The following is a 16,345-nucleotide window of genomic DNA, read 5'->3' as shown; positions in this document are numbered from 1 at the left end:
TGACATTTTAATAAATATTCCATTTTACCTCCTATATGAATTCCCAAGCTGGTTAATAGAAGTTGAATCAAGCAACTTAGCAGACTTCTGAAGCTGTGGGATTGGGTATGTGGGGTGAAGATTCTTGGTATCTGCACTCTGAGCATTCTCTTGAGGCCAGTAAGTGTACTGCATCATTTTCTAGGGGGTGAAATGAAGTATTACCAACATTTATCAGTGGGGAACTCATGAGGACATTGGGCTAGTGGTTCAGGTAGAGTGCTACATCTTTGACAAATCAAGTGTTATACTCTCAGACTGAGTGGTGAATGACATTTGGAGACTAAAGGAAAACAGAAAATACATGCAAGCAGATCTGGGCTATTTGCACCAAAAAGTGTCACACATTTGTAATTTATAGTGACTTAGGGATTTACATATGCAAATTTATTTCACATATATTGTCTCTTTTTGAGTAGTACAAGTTGCCTAAATGTGACATTTAGGATAGTATTCTTTGCCTGACAATGACACCAATGGATGTACTTTGGAAAGTCATGTTTGCCTTCTCTGATGTCATCCTTAAGAGACTGGGAGACATACCATACACTAAAAAGCATCTATGTGTTTTTTTAATAGTGTTTGTAGCAGATGCTTATGCAAAGCCTCTTTAACTCTGTAGGGAACCAAGGTATCAGAATGTCTCTTAATGGTTTACTATGGAGCTATTAGCTACAAATTGTCCAAATCTTATTTGAAGCTGTTGGCATTTTCCATCTCCCACCTACTTCTTCAAAACTATATGTGTCTAAAGTATTGCTTCCTATTGTTAATATGAAACTTACATCTACAAGAGTTAAAAGATGACCCTCTAGTCATCATGTTCTGGGCTTTGTTAAATTTGTGCTTTAAAAAAAAAACACACACTACTTTATCTTATAGAGTTCAATTTTATACTTCCTTTTATCCTTTGCCTTTCTATGCTAAAAGTTCAAATCCTTTTAGTCTGCTTGCATATGTGGCAGCTCCTCTATTCCCTTGATTACATTATTTGACCATCTCTGAACCTCCTCCATCTCTGTCATTTTCTTCTTGAGAACTATACATGACAATGCCATATAGTATTCCATTTGTGGATGGCCCATTTTTTAAAACAAGTATAAAGTGATGTTTTACATTTTGTTTGCAGTATCCTCAGTGCAGGCTACTTCTGAGTATATGACAACTATTTGTAACTTTTTGCATTTTGCTCTGAGTAAATTATTTTTTTAGAAATGAAATTATTTTAGGCATACTTTTATGTTTTCTTTTATTTTTTGATTCTTTTGTTTCTGTTCGACTGACTCTTGGTATCTCATAGAGTCATTAGCTTACATTTGCCTAATTCTAATTTTTAACAAATTGTTTTTTCTATTAGATTTTGTACCTCCTTTCCATTTGGCCCATTTTACTTTCTAAGGAGTTCTTCTCCTCCATGAGTTTTTGTAACTTCTCTTCCATTTGGCCAATTCTACTTTTTAAGAACTTGTTATCTACGGTCAATTTTTGTCCTTCCTTTTCCAAGCTATTGACTCTCTTTTGGATATCTCTCATTTCTTTTCCCAATTTTTCTTCTACCTCTCTTATTTGACTTTTAAAAGCCTTCTTGAGCTCTTCCAAAAAGGCTTTTTTGGGCTTGAAACCAGTTCATATTCCCCTTTGAGGTTTCAGATGTGGGTATATTGACAATGTTGTCCTCTTCTGAATTTGTGCCTTGTTCTTCCCTGTCCCCATAATAAGAATCTATGGTCATTGTCTGTTTCTGCTTTTTGCTCATGATATTTACCTAATTCTTGGCTTTTAGAGTTGAGCTCTCCAGCTGGAGTGCAGGGGTCCCTGACCCAAACTTCTTGTGCTGAGAGCCTGGAATCTGCTCACTGGCTTTGTGTGCTGGGGCCTCAGGTGCTGGCAGCTGGAGGTTGTAGGGGTCTGGTAGCTTACTTGGTGCTAAGCTGGGGTCAGTAATACTAGAGCTCTTGGGGTGGAGGTGGGAAGTATGGCCCCTGGGGGATGCCTGATCATCTAGGCCTTGCACTCTAATGTTTGGCTGCTGGAGGATGGTCTGCCTGCCTGCCTTGGAGCTGTGCCTCTTGGAGTTGTGCTTTCTAGAGTTGTGCTGAAGCACCGGGAGATTGGGCTACTAAAGAATGCCTGAGCACTTGGTGGTTTTCTAAGCTGGTGTCTATGGGTTCCCCAGCCTGTGCTGAGGCCCCTCTTGGGGGGGGGGTCCTGGTGTTGGTGTTTGCCTGTCCCACCACTCTTGAGCCCACGATGTCCTCCTGGTTTGCTGAGGTGGGGCTTGCTGGGATGCCTCCTGTCCTATACTGCTTCCCTTCCCCCAGAGTGAGAGACATTTCCCATTAATCCCCCAAGCTTCCTGGGCTACAAGATTGCTGCACATCATCTTTCTGCTGGCTCAGCTATTCCAGAGTTTTTCCTGGGGTGATATTTTCCAGGCTTTCAGAGGTCAATAAGGGAGGGTGAGAGTAATTTACTTCTTTTTTATTTATTTGTTAATTTATTTTGATTCATCAATAATCACTTCCATATGCTTTTGAGTTTAAAATTTTTCTCCCCCTTCCTTCCCACCACCCTCCCCAAGATGGTGCACAATCTGATATAGGCTATATATATATATATTCCTATTAAACATATTTTCACATCAGTGATGTTATAGGTAAGAATTAGAACCAATAGGAGGAACCACCAGAAAGAGGAAACAAAACTCAACAGAAGAGAAAAAAAAATAGCAAATAGTATGCTTCAATCTGCATTCAAACTCCATAGTTCTTTCTTTGGATGTGGATAGAATTTTCCATCATAAGGCTTTTGGAGATGTCTTAGATCCTTGTATTGCTGGGAAGGGTTAAGTTTATCAATATTAGTCATTGCACAACATGGCTGTTACTGTGTACAATGTTCTCCTGGTCACTTCACTCAGCATCAGTCCATACAAGTCTTTCCAGGTTTTTCTGAAGAGAGTGACTTGCTTCCTACTCTGCCATCTTGGCTTTTAATCTTACTTTCAGAAAAAGAATCCAAGGTGGAAAAATGGGCTTATAATAGAGAAGAGGTTGTGATCCATGGATTAAATATTCCAAGAAAGACAGTTGGCTTGAATCACCCCAGAGCTGTGAGAAAGACAAACATATGGAGAGCAGCCCTATGTTCTTATCAAGTCTAGATTCATGTTATCTCCTTCTTTATCAGGCAACATGGTTTCTGGTGCAAAAGGACATGATGGTCTAGTATTTTACCTTTTGAGTTTTATTTTTATTGTTTTTAAATAGAGTGTTGGTATGAATTGTTACCCTTGTTTCAATTGGGAAGAGGAACTTAGGGTTTCTTACTTATGTAGGCCACTTCCTCAACCTGAAATAGACTCCCCACAAACCTGATCACAGTGAGAACAGTGAGTGAAGGGAGAATGCTCTCATGAACAGGTTAAAGACTGGTGACTGAAGAAAGAGACACAGATAATGAGCAAAATTTTCAGATTTTCTTTTCCATCCCTAGTGTAGTCAGAAGGTGTGTATATATTTTTTAATAGAGGTAGGAAAAAACTACCAAAGTACAGATTCTTTCAGGCTTTGAAAGACAAAGTTATCCATATCCTTCTAGGATTAAAGATGTTAGCAGTTGTCAAGTCTGCTTGAACCCTGATATCTCAGAGGGAGTAAAACATCTAAGAGAAGGAACTCAGGGTAGGGTCATAGAATCATGGAGTTGGAAGAGACATCAATAATCATAGAATCATACCAATAGATTGATAGAGTATCAGATCTGGAAGAGACCTTGAGAACTATCTAGCCCATTCCACTAATACTTGAAGTTGAGAGAGGGGTAGAGTCTCAAATCACTCAGCTAGTAAATGTCAGACCTGGGTCTCAAATCCAGATTCATAGATGCCAAATCTAGCGCTCCCTCTCTCATACCTGAACAGTATACTCTAACAAACATTCCTGATAATTGCTTATTGAACGTGTCTATTTATGGGGGATTCACTATCAATCAATGCAATTTTTTCCATTTCTGTGCAACTCTAATTTCTATGTTTTTATTTTTCTTCTATCAGGTTGAAACTTGCCTCCTTGCAACTTTTTGTCTATTAAAAGAAGTGGCGACTCCTCACTTCTACTTCCTGGATTTCCTGGCCTCTTTTAAGACTCAGCTCAAGTCTTTTCAACTGCAAGAGGTTTTTCCTTGACTCTGCACCCCCCTTATTTTTAGTATCTTGCTAGATTATCCTCCATCTACTGTGTCTACATTTATATTTGCTTGTATAACCCCACTAAAATGTGAGCTCATTGTGAACAAATACTATTTTTTTTCATTTTCCTTGTATTCCCAACACATCACAGTGCTTGGCACATAGTAAGTGCTTAGAAAATGTTTTCTGACTGACAAACTGACTGAACCCCAATTGAGTAAGTTCAAATCTAGTGTTTTCTCCATTTCTCTCCATTGTCTGATGTTCTAGTTGCTACCTTCCATTTATGAATTTCTCAAGTCAAATTCATCATCTTACTTTTCCTTCCAAACCAGTTCTTCACCCTAATTTCATGTATAACACCCTTGTCCCAATTGCTCTGATGAGAAAACAGGCAATTACCCCTTTTAAAATATCAGCATTTCTATATATTACTAGCAAAGACCAACAGCAAGAGATAGAAAGAGAAATTCCATTTAAAGCTACTATGGACATTATAAAATATTTGGGAGTCTATCTGCCAAGACAAACACAAGAACTATATGAACACAATTATACAACACTTTTCACACAAATAAATTCTGATCTAAATAATTATAAAAACATAAGTTGCTCATGAGAAGGCTGAGCTATTGTAACAAAAATGACAATTCTACCTAAATTAATTTACTTATTCAATGCCATACCAATCAAAACTAATTACATAATTTGTCTGGAAGAATAAGAAGTCCAGAATATCAAGGGAACTAATGAAAAGAAATGCAGGGAAAGGTGGCCTAGTCATTCCAGACCTTAAATTGCATTATAAAGCAGCAATCATCAAAACTACTTGGTACTGGCTAAGAAATAGAGTGGTGGATCAGTAGAATAGCTTAGGTAGGCAAGACATAGTAGTCAGTGGCTAGAGTAATCTACTGTTTGAACTGAAAGACTCCAACTTTTGGGATAAGAACACAATATTTAACAAAAACTACTGGAAAAACTGGAAAATAATATGGCAGAAACTAGGCATTGACCAACATCTTGCACTGTACACCATGATAAAGTCAAAATGGATACACAATTTAGATATAAACCCTGATATTATAAGCAAACTAGGAGAACAAGGAATAGTTTACCTGTCAGATTTATGGAGAACAGAAGAATTTATGACTAAACAAGAGATAGATAGCATTATGAAATGCAAATAGGATAATTTTGATTACATTAAATTGAAAAGATTTTGCACAAACAAAAACAATGGAACCAAAATTGGAAGGGAAGTAGAAAGCTGGGAAATAATTTTTACAACCAGCATCTCTGATAAAGGTCTCATTTCTAACATATATAGACAACTGAGTCAAATTTATAAGAATACAATCATTCGTCAATTAATAAGTTGTCAAAGGACATGAACAGATACTTTTCAGATGAAGAAATTAAAGCTATCTATAGTCATATAAATATGCTCTAAATCACTATTAATTAGAGAAATGCAAATCAAAACAACTGTGAGGTACCACATCACACCTATCAGATTGGCTAGTATGACAAAACAGGAAAATTATAAATGTTGGAGAATATGTGGGAAAATTGGAACACTAATGCACTTTTGGTGAATTGTGAACTAATGTAATCATTCTGGAGAGCAATTTGGAACTATTCCCAAAGGGCTATAGAAATGTGCATGCCCTTTGACCCAGCACTACCACTTCTAGGGCTACATCCGAAAGAGATCATAAAAATACGAGAAGGACTCACATGTACAAAAATATTTACAGCAGGTCTTTTTTTGGTGGCCAAGAATTGGAAATTGAGAAGATGCCCAATAGTCGGGGAATGGCCGAACAACTTGTGGTATATCAATGTAGTGTAATACTATTATTTCATAAGAAATGATGAACAGGTAGACTTAATAAAAACCTGGAAAGACTTACATGAACTGATGATGAGAGAAGTGAGCAGAACCAGGAGAACATTGTATACAGTAACAGCAACATTGTTCAATGACTAACTTTGATAGCCATCTCTTCTTAGGATTGCAAGGATCTAAGACAACTCCAGAAGACTCGTGATGGAAAAAGCTATCCACATCCAGAAAAAGAACTATGGAGTGTGAATACAGATTGAAGCACACTTTTTGTGCTCTCTCTCTCTCTCTCTCTCTCTCTCTCTCTCTCTCTCTCTCTGTCTCTCTCTCTCTCTCTTTCTCCGTCTTTCTATCTTTCTTTGTCTCTCTCTGTTTCTCTCTAGACTCTCTCTTTGTTGCTGTCTGCCTCTGTCTCTGTCTCTCTTTCTTCTTTTTTGTGGTTCCTCCCATTGGTTCTAGTTCCTCTTTACAACATGACTAATGTGAAAATAAATACAAAAAAAGATAATAGGCAATTACCTTTGATACTATTCTGTTTTGTCAACATCAGGATCCCCAAAGCTGCTAAGCCTTTTTTATTTTTTTTTATCCTAAAGAGGGAAGCATCAGGGCTTCTGAACATAGACAACCACCCTGGAGACTCAGCTGTAGCATTGTGCAGAGATGAGCCATAGTTGCTTTTCAGAAACATTTGAACTCCTTCCATTTCAAAAGAAAGCATTCTGCATTTTTCATACACAGTGATATGACTAGCTATTTTCAAGATTTCCTGAGCAGAATGGTTTCTCAAATCATCTCTAGAGTGAGGACACTTGAACAAATGCAGAGCAAATGAGGGTCTAAGTTTCAGCAGCATCCAGTTCCATTGGGTACTTGTGCTTGACTGTATGTCTTTCTGGGTTGGCACCTTACATAAACATTCATACAGTAAAGAAAAACACCTGAGGAGGAAGGTGTGTGGATAGAACTAAGATAAAGCATGGGTTTATACACACACATACACAAATTTATTAAGAAATAGAGACCATATTTTGAAAATGTAGCTTTTAGAAAAGAGTATGGAGAAATAAGGAAACTTTTCCCAGAGTCTTAAAAGACCTTTGCTGGGAAGTGGGATGAGAGAAACAGAGAGAGAGTGAGAGACAGAGACAGAGACAGAGAGACAGAGAGACAGAGAGATGTAGGGAGAGACAAAGAGATACAAAAAGAGACAGAAACAGAGACAGAAACAGAGGAAGAGAGAGAGAGAGAGAGAGAGAGAGAGAGAGAGAGAGAGAGAGAGAATAATTCAAGGCACATTAAAGTCCTTGGCTATGCAGAGATGGCTGGCTAGTTAGCTACAAAACTATCTAGTACAAAATTGTCAGAATCCCTGGGGGGATATCCTCACAAAAAGACTGGAAGCAAGAGTCTTAAATGAATTGAATGAGGAAAAGGTTTCTTAGTACTTCCTCCACTATCTAGTTTTATAGTTCCTTTCCAACTACAATACTTATCAATATTATTGACATTCCTTATTTCCCATGGCAAGGATGTATATAAGGTGTTCTTTTGTGAGTGTTTCTCTCTGTTTTTGCCCATCTGTTTTGCATTGAAAACATCTCCATATCACTGTCAATTATAAATTCCCTTATTGGCAATTCTCTTGCATTTGACTGTTTGATAAATTGCAGGCTCTCCATTTGTTTCTTTTCCTATATTTACAAAAGGAATTTATCAACTATTTAAGTGCCAAAGCATACTGAGGTAGAGCAAAAGGGACACCTAGAGTGCATTTTACCAGGTACTTGATGGTAAATTAATAATTTTTGGGGTGCTGAACCTGTCCTTTTTAAAAGTAATCCTGGGTAGAGTCAGATTACTGGTTTATATATTTTATCTTCATGGCTATAAGGACTTGTCCCTCTCTATTTTATTCTTCTTTCTGTTAACTAAGATGTTTAACAGTCCAGGTGTGGTCAGTTAGATGAAGACATTCTTTCATGAGGAAGATAATTGGTGTAGGATTAGTAATGTTTTTTCTTCACCTTTATGACTACTTTCCCAGTTCTTCTTACTTAATGGTGATGCCAATTTAGGTCAAATTAAAGGGCCAAATTTGCCCCTCAGGATCATTATTATTCCCTCTCTCACCATGATGATCCCATCAAACAATCTGGAAAGAGGAATTGTTAAATTAGGAGCCAACTTAACACTTTTTAAAGCCTCCCTGAGAAGCATATACAGTAGTTCTATAAGTTTGAACTGAGTTACATTCCATTTAGCGACATTCTCCTGGGCTTGGATTGAACCAACATTTTGTCAATAAGAATGGTGTTTTCTATCATCATAATATCTCCCACTGATTTAGGATCAGCTCCCTTGGGAATTCTGGCTCAAGTTCATCTGCCCATTGAATAGCCCGGGATTATTTTGAGCCAATCAGAAAGCCTATTGATTATTTGTATTCTTTCTTGCTCCTTTGCATTTATTGAATGCTTACTATATTCTAGGGATTCTGCAAGGCCCTGGGGATACAGAAAGAAAAATAAATTCACCACTGTCTTCATGGGAAGGACCACCTCATTCATAGAAAAACAAATGAATGAATGAGTACCAAATAACTGGGGAGAGGGAATTAATAACTGCAAGAATAAGGAAAATCCTTTTGTAGGAAGTGACATTTGAGAACAGTAATGTTGCAGGAGACAGAATTTAGGATGGCTAGCACTCGTAGACAGTTATCCCTTATACATTGAGAATTTCCCCATCAGTTTTGATATATTACAGATTGGCATAAAGAACGAAATGGGAATTTTTTGGAATTTTGCAGAACCTGCAGATGACACATGAAGGAAGGCCAGCAGACCACCCAGAAACTATGACCAAATACTTAGCCCAAATTTTACAGTAAGGTACTATAAACACCTCAGAAAAGAAAAAGAAAAAAATCAGATTTTATCTCTGGTATGAAGGCAAAGTCAAAATATTTTAAGTGAATTTTCCAGATTCTTTTTGGGGGACAGGGGCATGTCTTCTCTAACCCCTGTGATATGGAAGGGATAACTGTATAGCCCTTTTGGGCCTGGGTGTGTTAACAGTGTCTCTTTTCAACTCCACTCAGAAACAACCACAGCAACTCTAAACTCTGCTCCCTGTCAGTTCATCATTTTATTAATCTTCTTTCTCTAAGCCCAATGGTAGCCTAGTGGGTATATTCTGTAATACATCTCAAGAATTACACAAATTTCTCTCCCTCTCCCTCTTTGTCTTCCTTCTCTCTTTCTCTCTTCTTCTCCCTCTCTCTCTCTCTCTGTCTCTCTTTGTCTCTGTCTGTCTCTCTCTCATAAGCTCAGCTTCTAATCCAGAATAAAACTAGAGATATCTCTTTTAAAAAAATTTTAAACTTATTTTAGTTTTAATTTATGGAACAAAACAAGCATTTCCATAACATAGTATAATAAAAAGATGATTGCACATGAAACTGCAAATCTATTATGTACAACTTGCTATTTCTTTTAAGTATAAATATTTAAAAGAAATAGCATTTTTTTCCCTTTCTTTTCTTCCCATACCTCTTCTCACATAAGATAGTTTTCCCTCTCTGTAGAGAATTATGAACTAATTTGTTTGGACAAAATCACTGTTAATACACATGGTTTATTAGCAGTATGAAGTCACATTAAAATAGGCATAAATATTCAAACAAGATATAGTTTTTTTTTTTCAGTCAAAGACAAGGTTTATTAAAGATCTGCCATATTAGCCAGACTCCTAAGGAATCTGAGCATCAGTGAGCTATTGGCTAGATTGTAAAAATCTGAGCCTATAGAAGGTTTTTATGGGGCTCTCTTCTCCTCCACATTCCTTCCAGCTGGTCCTGAATTTTCAAAGAAGGAGACTGAGATTTGAACTAAGTACAGAATTTCCCATCACTGTATTCTGGGCATACAGGGAAAAGAAAATTGCTCTTGGCTGGATTTTAGTCTCCCCAGCTTCCACAACTACTATAACATCTATTTCAGTCTTGCACTCAGCTCCACTACACTCCTCCTATATGTCTGTCTTCTTTCTGTCCCCTGTGTTCATATGCTTGATTTTTGCTCCTGAATTTCTGCCTCTTTTTTTGGTACTCCAAGACTTGGGTGGAAGGAAGACTCTTTTTATAGCCACCTAAACCCTCAACTGAGGTATTCAGAATTTAACTAACTTGCCCTAGGTCACACAGATAATAATTGTCAGCAGCCAGATGTGAGCTCAGGTCTTCCTGACCCCAGGCCCAGGGAGCAATCCATTGTGTCACTTGTTATTTTATTGTTATTATTATTAGTTATTATTAATAATGAAAATTATATCCTTTTTTTACTGGTTTTGTAATTTCATTTTCAGTGAGGAACTTACCAATGTAGATTGTTGCCTTCTCTCTGTGACTGCAAGTCTTAGAGATTTGAGAGATTAAATGACTTGCCTGGGAGTCACATCACTGATAAATGTCAGAGGCAGGACTAGAGGCAGCTACTCCTGGTTTCATATCCACTATGCTATGCTGCCTTTAGTGAGTGATGAATTTTCATTTTCTTATAATTATTCTCATTCTTCCCCTTTTTATGGATTTCAGATAGAAGTTGTCCTGGAATAAATCTATGTATTATATTGTTCTTTTATTTTTATCCATCTGTAGTTCTCTGACCTGGTCTAGAATTATAGACCCATATACCTGGAGAGGAGCTAAATTATTACTTCCTTTAACTTCCTCATTTTACAGATGATCAAACTAAGGCCCAGGGAAGTGATTCTCAAAAGTCACAGAGAGGCTAAGCCATAACTTCTGCCCAGGTCTTTTCATTCCAAGGCCATTTTCTTTTCACTCTGCTGTGCTGTGTCTAATATTAAGAATGCATTATAATGTTTTTCATTGTTGTTGTCTTCTTTCAGTCTTCTTTCTACTATGTGACGCTGCCTCTTCTGTACATGTGTGGCAGAAACCCTTAGCTTCCTGATTTGCTGATACTGGAACATCAACATCTTTGTCATATACAGTGCCACATAAGTTATCAATGGATTGATCTTTCAGATACACCAATTATAATGCTCAAAAAGAGAGATGAATCCACCTCAACAACTAGAAATCTAAGTGGCAATTTTTAATTGTTCCTAATGACAGCATTGCCAGTATACCATTAATATACACTTGCAGGATAATTACTATTAAAAGAAAAACATAAAACAAAAACACATCAAATCAAAGAAGGGAAACTGTGACTTTTCAGGTGGGTTGACAGTAACAGTTTTAGCTAGGTGTTAAAGCTCAAGTATGGTACAACATCTGTTCAGCAAATTCAAAAATGTATTTTCTATGTGTCATTTATAAAATATCCCTAGAAATAGAAATATAAAATCTCTTGAGGCATAAGATTTTTAGTCTTATGACAGATGGTACCTACACCCTCCCTGATGCAGTTTATAATGAAATTTTAATGGGGTAATAACTAATAATGATATAATTAATATAGTACCTTTCCCCTAGGAATACTAAATACTTCACGAACATACAATTAACCTTTAATACCATAATTAATGCAATTATGCACAAATATAATTAACATATGAGAAACACCATGGCTTAGTGAATAGAGGCAATTCTATTCAACCAGCATTTATTAAGCTCTTACTGTGTACCAGGCACTATGCTGTGTGCTAAAGATACAAAGAAAGGCAAAAATAGTCCCTTCTCTCAAATAGGTCACAGTCTAATGGGGGAGTCAATATGCAAACAATTAAGTACAAATATGATAGATAGATAGATCTCTCTTTTCTCTTTTTGGTGAGGCAATCAGGGTTAAGTGACTTGCCCAGGGTCTAATAGCTAATAAGTGTTAAGTGTCTGAGGTTGGATTTGAACTCAAGTCCTCCTGACTCTATGCACTAATACAGTGCAGTTCCATCTACTGTGCCTCCTAACTGCCCCTCTTTTGTCTTTACATAGATAAATAGATGGATATGTCTATGTATTTGAAGATAAATCAACCAAGAACTGCCATTGGGGTCAGAAAGACCTGGATTCAAGTCCGGCTCTGAGACATACTGGCTATGGGACCCAGGACAAGTAACTTAACCTTTCAAGGCCCCATACATCTTTCTCAGGATGTAAGATATAGAATGGACACTGATTTGTATTGGTAGAGGAAGTTTATTACTGAGTGTTTTCTACATCAATGAAATCACAGGTTCAGATAGCTGTGTGGTACACTGGATAGAATGCTGGAACTGGACTCAGGAAGATTGAGTTCAAATCTGTCCTCAGACACTTACTAGTTGTGTGACCCTGAAGAATTTTCTTAACCCCTTTTTGACTGTTTTTTTCAATTGTAAAATAGGATTAATAATAGCAACTATTTCCCACAGTTGTTGTGAGGATCAAAGGAGATCATACTTGTAAAGTGCTTAGCATGGTGCCTGGCACATAGTAGGTGCTATTTGAATGCTAGTTATTATTTTTATTATAATTTTAAAATAACATTAATCTTTAAACATTACATACATAACTTTAGGATAGGAATTGGAACTAGAGCTGTAATTTCATTTGGTATAGGGAACTCCCAGAAAAGCAAACTCCTTCTAACAATGAATTTAAATCTAAAAATGAACTTAAGATTTGTGTCAGCAAAGTATGCTTTTACTTCTCTGTTAGATTAGATAGAGACAAACATAGACCAAAACTGTTATTTCATTTATATTGGGAATTTCCAGATGAGGAAACTCCTATCAATCCATGTCAACACCTGTTCTGTAGCTTATAGTCTTAGAGAGTTGTTCAGGGTTCTGAGAGGTTAAGTCACACAGTAGGTAGATGAAGCAACATTGAGCACAAGACTTCCTGACCAGAGCTCTGTCCACCAGATCATGATACCTCACAATTTTAGAGAGTATATAAAAAGAGGGAATAGTATGCTCCCTTTGTGGCTGAGAAAAAGAAAAAGGAAAAAAGGAGATCAGTGATAAAGTAATTCCAAATAACTTTGTAAATGGCAGAGTTGGAAGGGTGTTCTCTACAGCATGAGGGAAATAACATAGTGAGTATTATATTGGGCTCGGTGTCAAGAAGACGAGTTTAAATTCGGCTTTTAACATTTACTACCTCTCTGAGTCTCAGTTTCTTTATTTGTACAATAGGAGAGTTAATAATGAGACACACCACAGGGTTGCTATTGAGGATCAAATGATTTAACATGTAAAATGCTCTACATGATTTAAAATGCTACATAAATACCAATTATTATTATTACTATTATTAGCATCACTATTCCCAAGAGAACCAATTAGAATCTATATCCCTTGTTAAGAAGATAAATGATTTAGAGGGCAAGTCATGTAAAGTATGAAATGGGAAAAAATGACAGCATTTTGACACTTTTTCCAAATCAGTGACTACTGCTAAATTTTTAGTAGATTGAGTGACCTTGACGAGACAGTTCCCATATTTAAGAAAGTTATATGATTAGAAAAGTCTGGAGAGTAGAAAAGACTGGGCTTCTGTGGTGTAAAAAAAATGGTATTTTGAAGAAACATTTTCCTTAAATAGATCAAGTTGTTCTGTAAAATATTGACTCTTTTATCCATGTGTCTGTGTTGGAATTAAGAGACAAATAAGCAAAAAGTATAGTAGCTATAAACATGTTCTTGCTTGGTAAGCCATAAAGGACTCTCCTGAGTGTTTGAAAATGGAATAAAGCCACAGGAACCTGAAATTTGTCCAATAAATCAATATATAATTGATGCTGGCACAAGGACTGGGAATAAATGGATTGAACAGCATGGAACAACTTTATTTCTGTGTCTTCAGTTTGAAGCCCAATCAATCTACTTCATACAATGCTCAGATGTAGGAAACTCAGCCTGGAAACCAAAACATTCACAGCTGAACAGTTTCTAAACAAGAGCCCCAGGGAGAAATTAATTACCAACTCATGGCCAAAAGGAACACAAAAGTGAAGGTCCTGGGTTAAGTGCCACTCCTAAAAAAAAACCCACCCAAAAAAACAAAACCCAAAGCTTTTTGTTATTCTTATCTTGGGACTGTTTCATAGAGTCTGGTATGAATGGCTTCAGGACCTCACGAGTCTCCACAGGAAACATCCACTGGTAGATGATGTTAAAAGGGGGACCCAGCTGATTCTTGTTTAATCCTGAACTGTTCTTTTAACCGCATCATGTGCAAATTGCTATAGTATGTAGCTAGCACATTCATCCCATCCAGACCTACATTTTCTGAAAAGAGCAGCAGCATTCTCCCTAGTATTTGTCTTTTTAGAAGTCGGCACTTAGAATCCTAGTCAAACACCAAAGCATGTGAAGACCCAACCTTGCCACCATATTGATGTTTCTTGAGATGAAGATTTTCTCATAAACAGGATTATTCCTATTATGGTACAAGCACAAAAAACATAATTGGTAAGATTCCAGTTATGTGAATGTCTATTGTGTACATCACTAATATTGGAAGCTTAGAAACTAAAGAAAAAATTGAATTCATGCTCAAAAATTTAGAATGGGCACATTTGTTCCTTACTCCATTATATAAGGTCATTTTTGAGGGTACCTAAATATTTTCTAAGGAAAATGAAATATGCCATTTCATTATTCTATAATATGTGGCAGATGTTTTGGCATATAACTTTGTTTATCTTGATTGTTAGCATCACTAAGATGATTTTATTAGTCTGTTCTACTATCTCTTGAGTAACCAAAATTCTATTCTTGGTGGCAGGGAAAGAATTTTGAAAATTTAACCATAACTAAGCTACATTTTTAGCACTATTTCACTGGTAACATAAAAATAAATTTGAAGATGTTATATTTTAAGCACAGATTTAGAATTGTTGCACTTTGGAGAATTACTCTGGCACACAATTATAATATAATCAGAGGCAAAAAAAATGTACCTTAAAAAGAAACCTATTTACAATGACATTGTATAGCTTATGTTTTGTTTTGGTTGATACTTTCAGAATGACAGCAAGAATAAGGATTTGAACACTTTAAGAAACTAGAGTGAACAGTGGAAAGATAATTGTTCCAGAGGGAACAACACCTAAGTGAGAGATTTAGGATTAACTGTGAGCAGATATTTATTCATATTTCTCTTTTTAAAAACAATTTTGTTCATATATTTTGTTTTTATATTACTTTTTCCTAATATATCCTTCCTTTGCCCCACCACCACCCCACTGCTACTCAATTCCTCAGACATCCCTTCTGATGGAGGAGATGAAAGGAAGGGGAAAAAACACTTCAGCAAAACTAATCAAAATATGTGATACAATGTTCCACATCCTTAGTCTCCCTCTTTGAAGAAAGAAGAAAGGTACCTTCTCATTTTTCTTCTTCAGGATCAAGCTTAAATAATTAGAGAATTACTCAGTTTTCCATTTAAGTTTTTTTTTCTGTTTACATTTTTGTAGTCTTTAGGAAATTTTCTGGTTCTGCTTATTTCACTTTGCATCAGTTCATATGTCTTTCCATGTTCATCAGTTCCTTACATTTATTGTTCTTATGGCACAATATTTTCATCATATTAGTGTACCACAGTTTGGTTACCATTTCTCATTTATTGATTGATAAAAATATCTTTTAATTCAAGGACCATATTTTATACCACTTGATAGTATTATGTGCCAGTAACTTTGGTTACTGAATAAAGTTTTGTTGGATTGATATGAACATCCCCCCATCACATATATATATATATATGTATATATATATATGTGCAACAATACATACATACACACATATATACTCATATGTGTACATGTATATGTATTCTATTGATATAAACTTAGAGATAAAATGGCATACCTTGGTCCTGCATTCATGAACTTCAGGAAAGTTTGAGTTATATTGCATGACCAAAATTATATAATTTGGTATTCATAGAGATTATAACAGGTCTGTTGTCTCTCATTTATTGTTGCTTCCTTACCAGGTATGTTCCATGGAATCAGATTTGATTGATTTCACTGAACCTATCAACTTGTCCATTAAGTAAGAAATCAAGGGGATGAAGTTGTGACCACACTGCTTACCTCTGACCTATAGAGGATCATGCTTTAGCAAAGTCAAGTGTCAACTAGAGACAGTTGGTGTCACAAAGATGAAAACTTTGAGGAATAAAATTGAATGAACAACTCTGGCATTCTGCAACTATTGTCCACAGTTGGATTCCACACCTATCTTTGATGAAGTAGTCTTGACATTTAGTGATCACTAAGAGTGTAAATCTAGTACAGAAT

The sequence above is a fragment of the Vombatus ursinus genome, unplaced genomic scaffold, assembly GCF_900497805.2.
Source record: "Vombatus ursinus unplaced genomic scaffold, bare-nosed wombat genome assembly UNPS02014872.1, whole genome shotgun sequence".
In the NCBI taxonomy this organism is placed as follows: Eukaryota; Metazoa; Chordata; class Mammalia; order Diprotodontia; family Vombatidae; genus Vombatus; species Vombatus ursinus.
This window is presented reverse-complemented; position numbering follows the sequence as displayed.